The sequence below is a fragment of the Propithecus coquereli genome, unplaced genomic scaffold, assembly GCF_000956105.1.
Source record: "Propithecus coquereli isolate 6110/MARCELLA unplaced genomic scaffold, Pcoq_1.0 Scaffold425, whole genome shotgun sequence".
Classification (NCBI taxonomy): domain Eukaryota; kingdom Metazoa; phylum Chordata; class Mammalia; order Primates; family Indriidae; genus Propithecus; species Propithecus coquereli.
In genome coordinates this window covers 1312004-1318805 of record NW_012150008.1, presented here as the reverse complement: position 1 = coordinate 1318805, position 6802 = coordinate 1312004, and positions in this window count along the sequence as shown.

The following is a 6802-nucleotide window of genomic DNA, read 5'->3' as shown; positions in this document are numbered from 1 at the left end:
TGCCTGGGTGGGTCATCCCGGGCGGCGCTGTCGAGCCTCAGACCCGCCTGTGTGCAGCAGGGAGACGAATTCTCTCGCGGCTGCTCCGTCCAGTCCCCTCGGTCCCGACCCAGGCTTCCGGAGCTGGAACAGACCTGGGAACTGCCAAAATGACGGCCTCTAGGGGGCCTCCGGAAGTCCCGCCCCAGCGCGATGCACGTGCACGGGAATGGCCTTGCTTTGGACTTTCATCGGCTCAATACAGCTGCCTCCCAGCGCAGCGTCCTCTGGGTAATGTAGTTCCCGGTGCTCTAAAGGCTGCCGCGACGGCGGGTCCCAGCTTGGACCCTCCAGAACAGGCCCAGATGCTGCTATTAATATGAACATAGGTGTGCAAGTATCTCTTGAAGTCCCTGCTTTTAATTCTTGTGGGTACTTAATTTCCTATTGATTAGTAATATTTCTTGTCTATTCTATGTGTTAGTCCCTTGCCAGTTTTAGACATTGTAAATATCTTCTTTTAATCTCTCAACCGAGAATACATTTTGGGTATCATGAGCTTTAAGGAATAAAGCCAGTAGAAAGTATTTTTCAAGAACAGCTGTAGACTTCACAGTAGTGGGCCTTCTGGTTGGACTCATCTTCCTTGAAATTTCTTCCAGTGACGCTCCTCGGAAACACTGCTCAGAAAGTTCCTCTTTACTCCATGACAACAATCTGAAGACAGATGTTGATGTTGGTGGGAGGCGGAAGCCCTGTTGCAAATGTGTGTCAGACATACCCTTGGATGAGTCCGTGGCATTGCTGTCACAGGACAGAGGTCAGGGGACAGAACAAATACAGGATCACTGTGCAGTAGTGGGCATCTGAATGTCACAGACTAGGGGAGGCTGACCCTGTACAAGGACACCACGAGGGGCTGCAGTGAACTTTTGTGCACATGACTTTCAGCAGCTGAGGAAGGGTCTGGTCAGGCCATGGAATGTCTGATCACAACTAGGAGGTGGTGGTCTAGGACTGTCTAAGGACTAGCTCATGTAATGTTAAGTGTGTGGCGACTTTGGAGAGCACAGGAGAGAGAACAGAGAAGAGAGGAACAGGTCAGATGTGGAGGCCAGAGAGGTGTGAGATAGCTTTTTCCAGAAGTCAGGGGAATTGACAAGTGGGGAAATGGACAGAGGTAAAGGTAGAAATCAGGTATAGCCACCGGCCTTGGCCTCACACCATGGCGGGCACAGGACAAGTTCCTGGTATTATTTGAGCCCAGCCCCAATGTCATACCCTCCCCAACTCCCACTCACAAGGAACTTGAGCCATCCAAACCCTTTCTGCTGTGACAAGAGTAAAGTCTGGCTGACTCACAGGACTCTGCCCCTGGCTCCACCTGGGCAATGGCGTGTGGCACGGGAGAGCCGAGTCCTAACGGACGGGGGGGCAGGTGAGCAGCCAGCGCAGTACCAGTCACCCACTCCATGACAAACACAGGAAAGATAACAAACATCGTAAGACTCTGGGGTAGTGTTTGGCAGGAACAGCTTCCTGGGTCCCACAAGTAGTAACCATGTCAATGTCAGTGATTTCCAGGCCCCAGGAAATGCCAGGCAGCTGGAAGAGGAAGAACCTGGGTCACAGAAAGGCCACGGGTGTGGACAGAGTCGCAGAGTAGGAAGAGGCCAATCTCTGTGGGTCTGTTTGAGGCTGCAGGGCAGCAGGTGTTGAGGACTCGTGGGAGGAAGAGGAGGCAGCACACAGTCCAGCCCTGGCACCCTCAGCGTGCTCTCAGGAAACCAGGGAAAGGGGCATGTTCATGATCCAGATGTGAGGACAGTGCTGCCTATGAGGAAAAGGGGGGCGTCAGAGCCCGTGGTGAGGGACTGCTTCCATTGTTCAAAAGAGAAATTACAAACAGTAAGGGAGGGAAGCATCACAGATTTGATTATAACCCAAGACTTTCTCCTGACAACAATCAGGAGGGAAAGAGGAGGGGGAAAAAAGATGAGCTTTTTTGGGGTGTCCACTTATGCCACTTGATGTGTCTGTGCTCCCACTAAAATCATCTCCCAAATCAGCAGCAGCTTGGTTCAGGCCTTAGGAAACAAGGGATGATTGTGAAGACACCATGAGCCTTCTGACCTAGACTACGCTGTTCTCTTCTGAGGCCCATCAGCGCATTGTCGAACCTGCAGTGATGGGGGAGGGGACCGTTCTTCCCAATCCAGGCTGTACCTGTCTCATCACACTTAGTCCACAGAAACTCTACGACTGTGTGTATGTCCCACACAGCAGGCCACGTGATTCCCTACTACATGCCTGTCCCGCAAGTCTCCATGGAGTATTTGTTTGTGTCCCCTTACTTGCTGTGGTACGTCAATAGCTCAACTCTGTTTCTCAGATCATTGGTGTGTCTCACATATACCAGCCGTGGGTGTCTTATGCCTCTCACACACCTTTAGCATCATGGCTGTGGTATATGCACGTCTGGGTTGTACCGGAATGTGAGCATCCCACGTCTGTCACACTATGTTCCTGGTGTAGATGGGAAGTATCCCCAAGATGTGCTGAGGTGTGTCATGATCACACACCTGTCCCACAAGTCCTCCCAGTTATGCATGTGTGTTTGTCCAGGCTGGGCTGCAGCGTCCTCACCGCACACCCATCACATCTGATACCCGAATGTGTTTCCACGTTGTGCCACTGTGTGCTGGCAAAATGTAGTCACACTGTATTTCTAGGTGTGTCACCATCACACATCAGTTCCCACTGACAAGATCTCAATCACCCACCTCACTATCTGCTTTAGAGAAAACCTAAAAAGGATCAGCATGTAAAGAGTAAGAAAGATGCAAAAAGCCAAATCCAAAATGCCATCAATTGTGATGGACACGTGACTTATCACTTCAACCCAACCAGTAAATAATAAAGAGTAAGGGGTACCTATAAGTTAACAACCAACCAAGCCACAACTACAAAAGCCAAAAAACACATTTTGTACCTGATTCACCTTAGTATGACTGAAAAAACACATTTTTTGAGAAAATTAATGAAATTCAACATACATGACATTTTAAATTATTTTTATTTTGTGTAAAATATCAGCAGTAGGAAAAATGTATACATTTTTGAAAACCATACTAAAGAAGTTATGCATTAAATTGCATTATGTCTGGGTTTATCAGTAAAATAAATCACTAGTGTGTATAAGAATACATGAAACAAGAAAGATCATAAATAATGGAAGACCGAGGAGGAGTTCATGGAGCTTCACAAGAGGCTTTTCCACTTCTGTATATATTTGAAAACAGCCATTACAAAAGATAACCTATGCCCTTGTATCAGTAATTTTATATGTTAAGGAAAACAAATGGATATTTTAAATATGTGAAGTTTAAATCAGTTAAGCTATTTCAGTTATGAATACTGAAACTCTGTTACTCTTTAATCATTTTACTGTTTTATTATTACCTACATGCTTGATGTTATTTGAAGCTAATGCAACAGGAGGAAAGAAACAGAATAGTGTGCTATCGGTGACTTTTTACTTATGCATGGTCAGTTGGCAATTTGAAATTGGTTGTGGTGGGATTACTTATATCAAGTAAGGTGGCAAATACTAAAAACTAGGGCTTCATTTATGCTATTATTAAAAATCTACACTCAGAAGAGTGATGAAAAATGTTAATAATGCTGATAAAACATCAACTTATATATTAAAGGTGGCCGTTACATTGTGCACACCACAAAAATAAATCAAAGAAAATGACAGGTTTTGAGTATTCAAAATCAAGGACGTCATTCATATCACCGAATGAATAAAATTCCAAAATATATGTTGTTTCATTGTCTATTTGTCACTAAAACAAAATTAACCAAAAATTCATAACATATAAAACAGGCCAGATACACATTTGCCTCAAGAATTACCTAAGGCTGGCCGGGCGCGGTGGCTCACGCCTTAATCCTAGCACTCTGGGAGGCCGAGGTGGGCGGATTGTTTGAGCTCAGGAGTTCGAAACCAGCCTGAGCAAGAGCAAGACCCCGTCTCTACTAAAAATAGAAAGAAATTAATCAGACAACTAAAAATATATAGAAAAAATTAGCTGGGCATGGTGGCGCATGCCTGTAGTCCCAGCTATTTGGGAAGCTGAGGCAGGAGGATCGCTTGAGCCCAGGAGTTTGAGGTTGCTGTGAGCTAGGCTGACGCCACGGCACTCTAGCCAGGGCAAAAAGAGTGAGACGCTGTCTTAAAAAAAAAAAAAAAAAAAAAGAATTACCTAAGGCTAATAAATAAACACATGAAAAAAAATGCTCAACAAGGTGAATATGTAGGGAAATACATTCAAAAACAGTGTGATGCCATCACAAACAAATTTAAAAAAATTAACATTAAAAGGTGACTCTGCCATGTATACGCAAAGGAGTAAAGATAGAATTCTCACATAGTCTGGGAAGAAATGCAAAAAGGAACCAGCATTTTAGTTTAGTTTGGAAGTTTCTGAAAAGGTTATGTATTCACTTATACCCTGATTTAGACATTGCATTCTGACTTATTAGTATAAGAGAAATAAAACAAGCATCTATAGGAAGAATTACACACAAATATTTGCAGCTGCTTTATTTGCAATAGCCAAACTTTGAAAATAACTCAAATGTTCATAAGCAGATGGATGGATAAAGAAAGAATCATATATCCTTAGAAGAAAATGCTACACAGAAGAATGAAATCTGCACATAGGCAACATGTATGAGTTTCTAATTATGTAGCATTAATAAAGCCATAAACAATAAAGAGAAAACACTCTATAATTACTATTTGGAAAGTTGTGAAAATGCAGAGCTATCAATTGTAAATGACTATAAATCAAAAATTGCCTGGAGGATCAGGAACAGATTATTGAAAGGCACAATGAAAATATGTGGGTGAGATAGGTTCATTATTTTGCTTACCTTGATGTCTTCATGGGTTTACACTTACGTAAATCATTATTGTCTCCACCATCTAATTCCCCACGCCTTGTTGGGGCAGCCATACCTCAGTGGCAGGAAATACAGGGGAACAATAAAAGCCACTCCACCTGAGTTAAGATTGCTGGCTGAAGCACAAAAGCCACATCTGTGGACAGCAATTGCCCTTCTCTTCATCCTATTTTCACTGTCTATGTAGCAATATCCTTGAGGTAAACAGGCCAGAAAGGCTACAGGAATTCATAATGTCCTTAGATTATTTTCTCTGTCTTAAGCTATACAAAATACACAGTTCTGAAGGCCCTGAGATTTCTGTACATGCTGATCCTGCTGAGCCACAGTCACTGGAACATTTGCGGGTACATCTTCAGACAAGGAACATTCTACCTAGTTTACTGCAGTCTGCTTCACTCCTTATTACTCAACCCAATGTTTCTAAACCAACTATGGCCCCCCGCCAGGTCCCTGTAGTTTTATAGAGACATGAGACTACCGAATTTCACATTTCAAGAAACAGGCTGGGTGCGGTGGCTCACGCCTGTAATCCTAGCACTCTGGGAGGCTGACGCGAGTGGATTGTTTGAGCTCAGGAGTTCAAGACCAGCCTGAGCAAGAGTGAGACCCCATCTCAAAAAAAAAAAAAAAAAAAAAGAAACACAGCTTCACTGCAGGACCTGAATAAGGAATTCTCAATATTGCAGGGAATTATGTGATCTCCCCAATGAACAAGAAAAACTTCCATGTTGTCTCCAGAAGCAATGGAAATTCTCACAACTGTCCCCTCATCAGACTGACCTCTGATCCTACAGACCTCCAGGATCTGGGCAACAAATTAGCAGAGTGCCTTGCAGTCTCTCCCAGGAGGCCTTAGTAACAATGCAAACTAGGCAAAAATGCAGAAGTTATTTACTCCTTTAAACTAGTAAAGCCCTACTATCCTATCAAACTACTTCACAGTGAATAAAACTTCCAACTTTGAAGGCCTTTATTGTTGCACAAGACAGTAAAATGTGCAATAGGCAGTTCCTGGTTTAGTGACTTAGAAACTGAACAAACTTCATCAGAAGCATTACCTGAGGCCAACGATGTCCCTGAAAAAGGCAGTCCATCTCTGCAAACCTCCAGCAGAACTCATATCAGGTGCCAGGGCCAAAACTGGGGTGTTCTCTACACTAAGTAATGAGATAGGAGGAAATGAGAACCACCTAAGAGCTCAGGTTACTCAAGATTTCCTCCAACAAATGCAAGAAGTCTGCCTCCCTGAGCACTTTGGGGTGGTAACTCATGTATACTCTGTGGATCTGCCAGGTGGTAGAGATGAAATGGCTTCAGCTACAGAGGCTACCAATGAAATGAATCTGGAAAGATCACTGGAAGGCTGAGAGTCCACAACATAGCTACACATGCTTCCCACATACCTCAAACTTACAGGAATCCGTACATCCTCAGATATGTAAGATTGCAATCAGAAGAAGGCTCTTCTCAAAGACTAGCCTTCAGTGTCAGCATACTGAGAAAGGAAAAACACATTCATTGCATATCTGAGGCCTCTGCCCTATAGAAACTCTTCATTGTTAAATATAACAAAAAAGTTTGCCATATTCACCGCACATGAACCCTCCTGTATTGAAAAAGGCCACAGCTTCAATTAAAGGATTTCCCACATTCACTGAACTAATAAGGCCTTTCTCCAGAGTGAACTGTCTTTAGTTGAATAAGGACAGATTTTGGGGGATAGGATTTCTCACATTCACTGCACTCATACGATCTTTCTCCAGTGTGAAATCCCCAATGCAAAAGGCAGAGCTTTGGCTGAAGGATTTCCCACACTCACTGAACACATAAGACATTTCATTAGTGA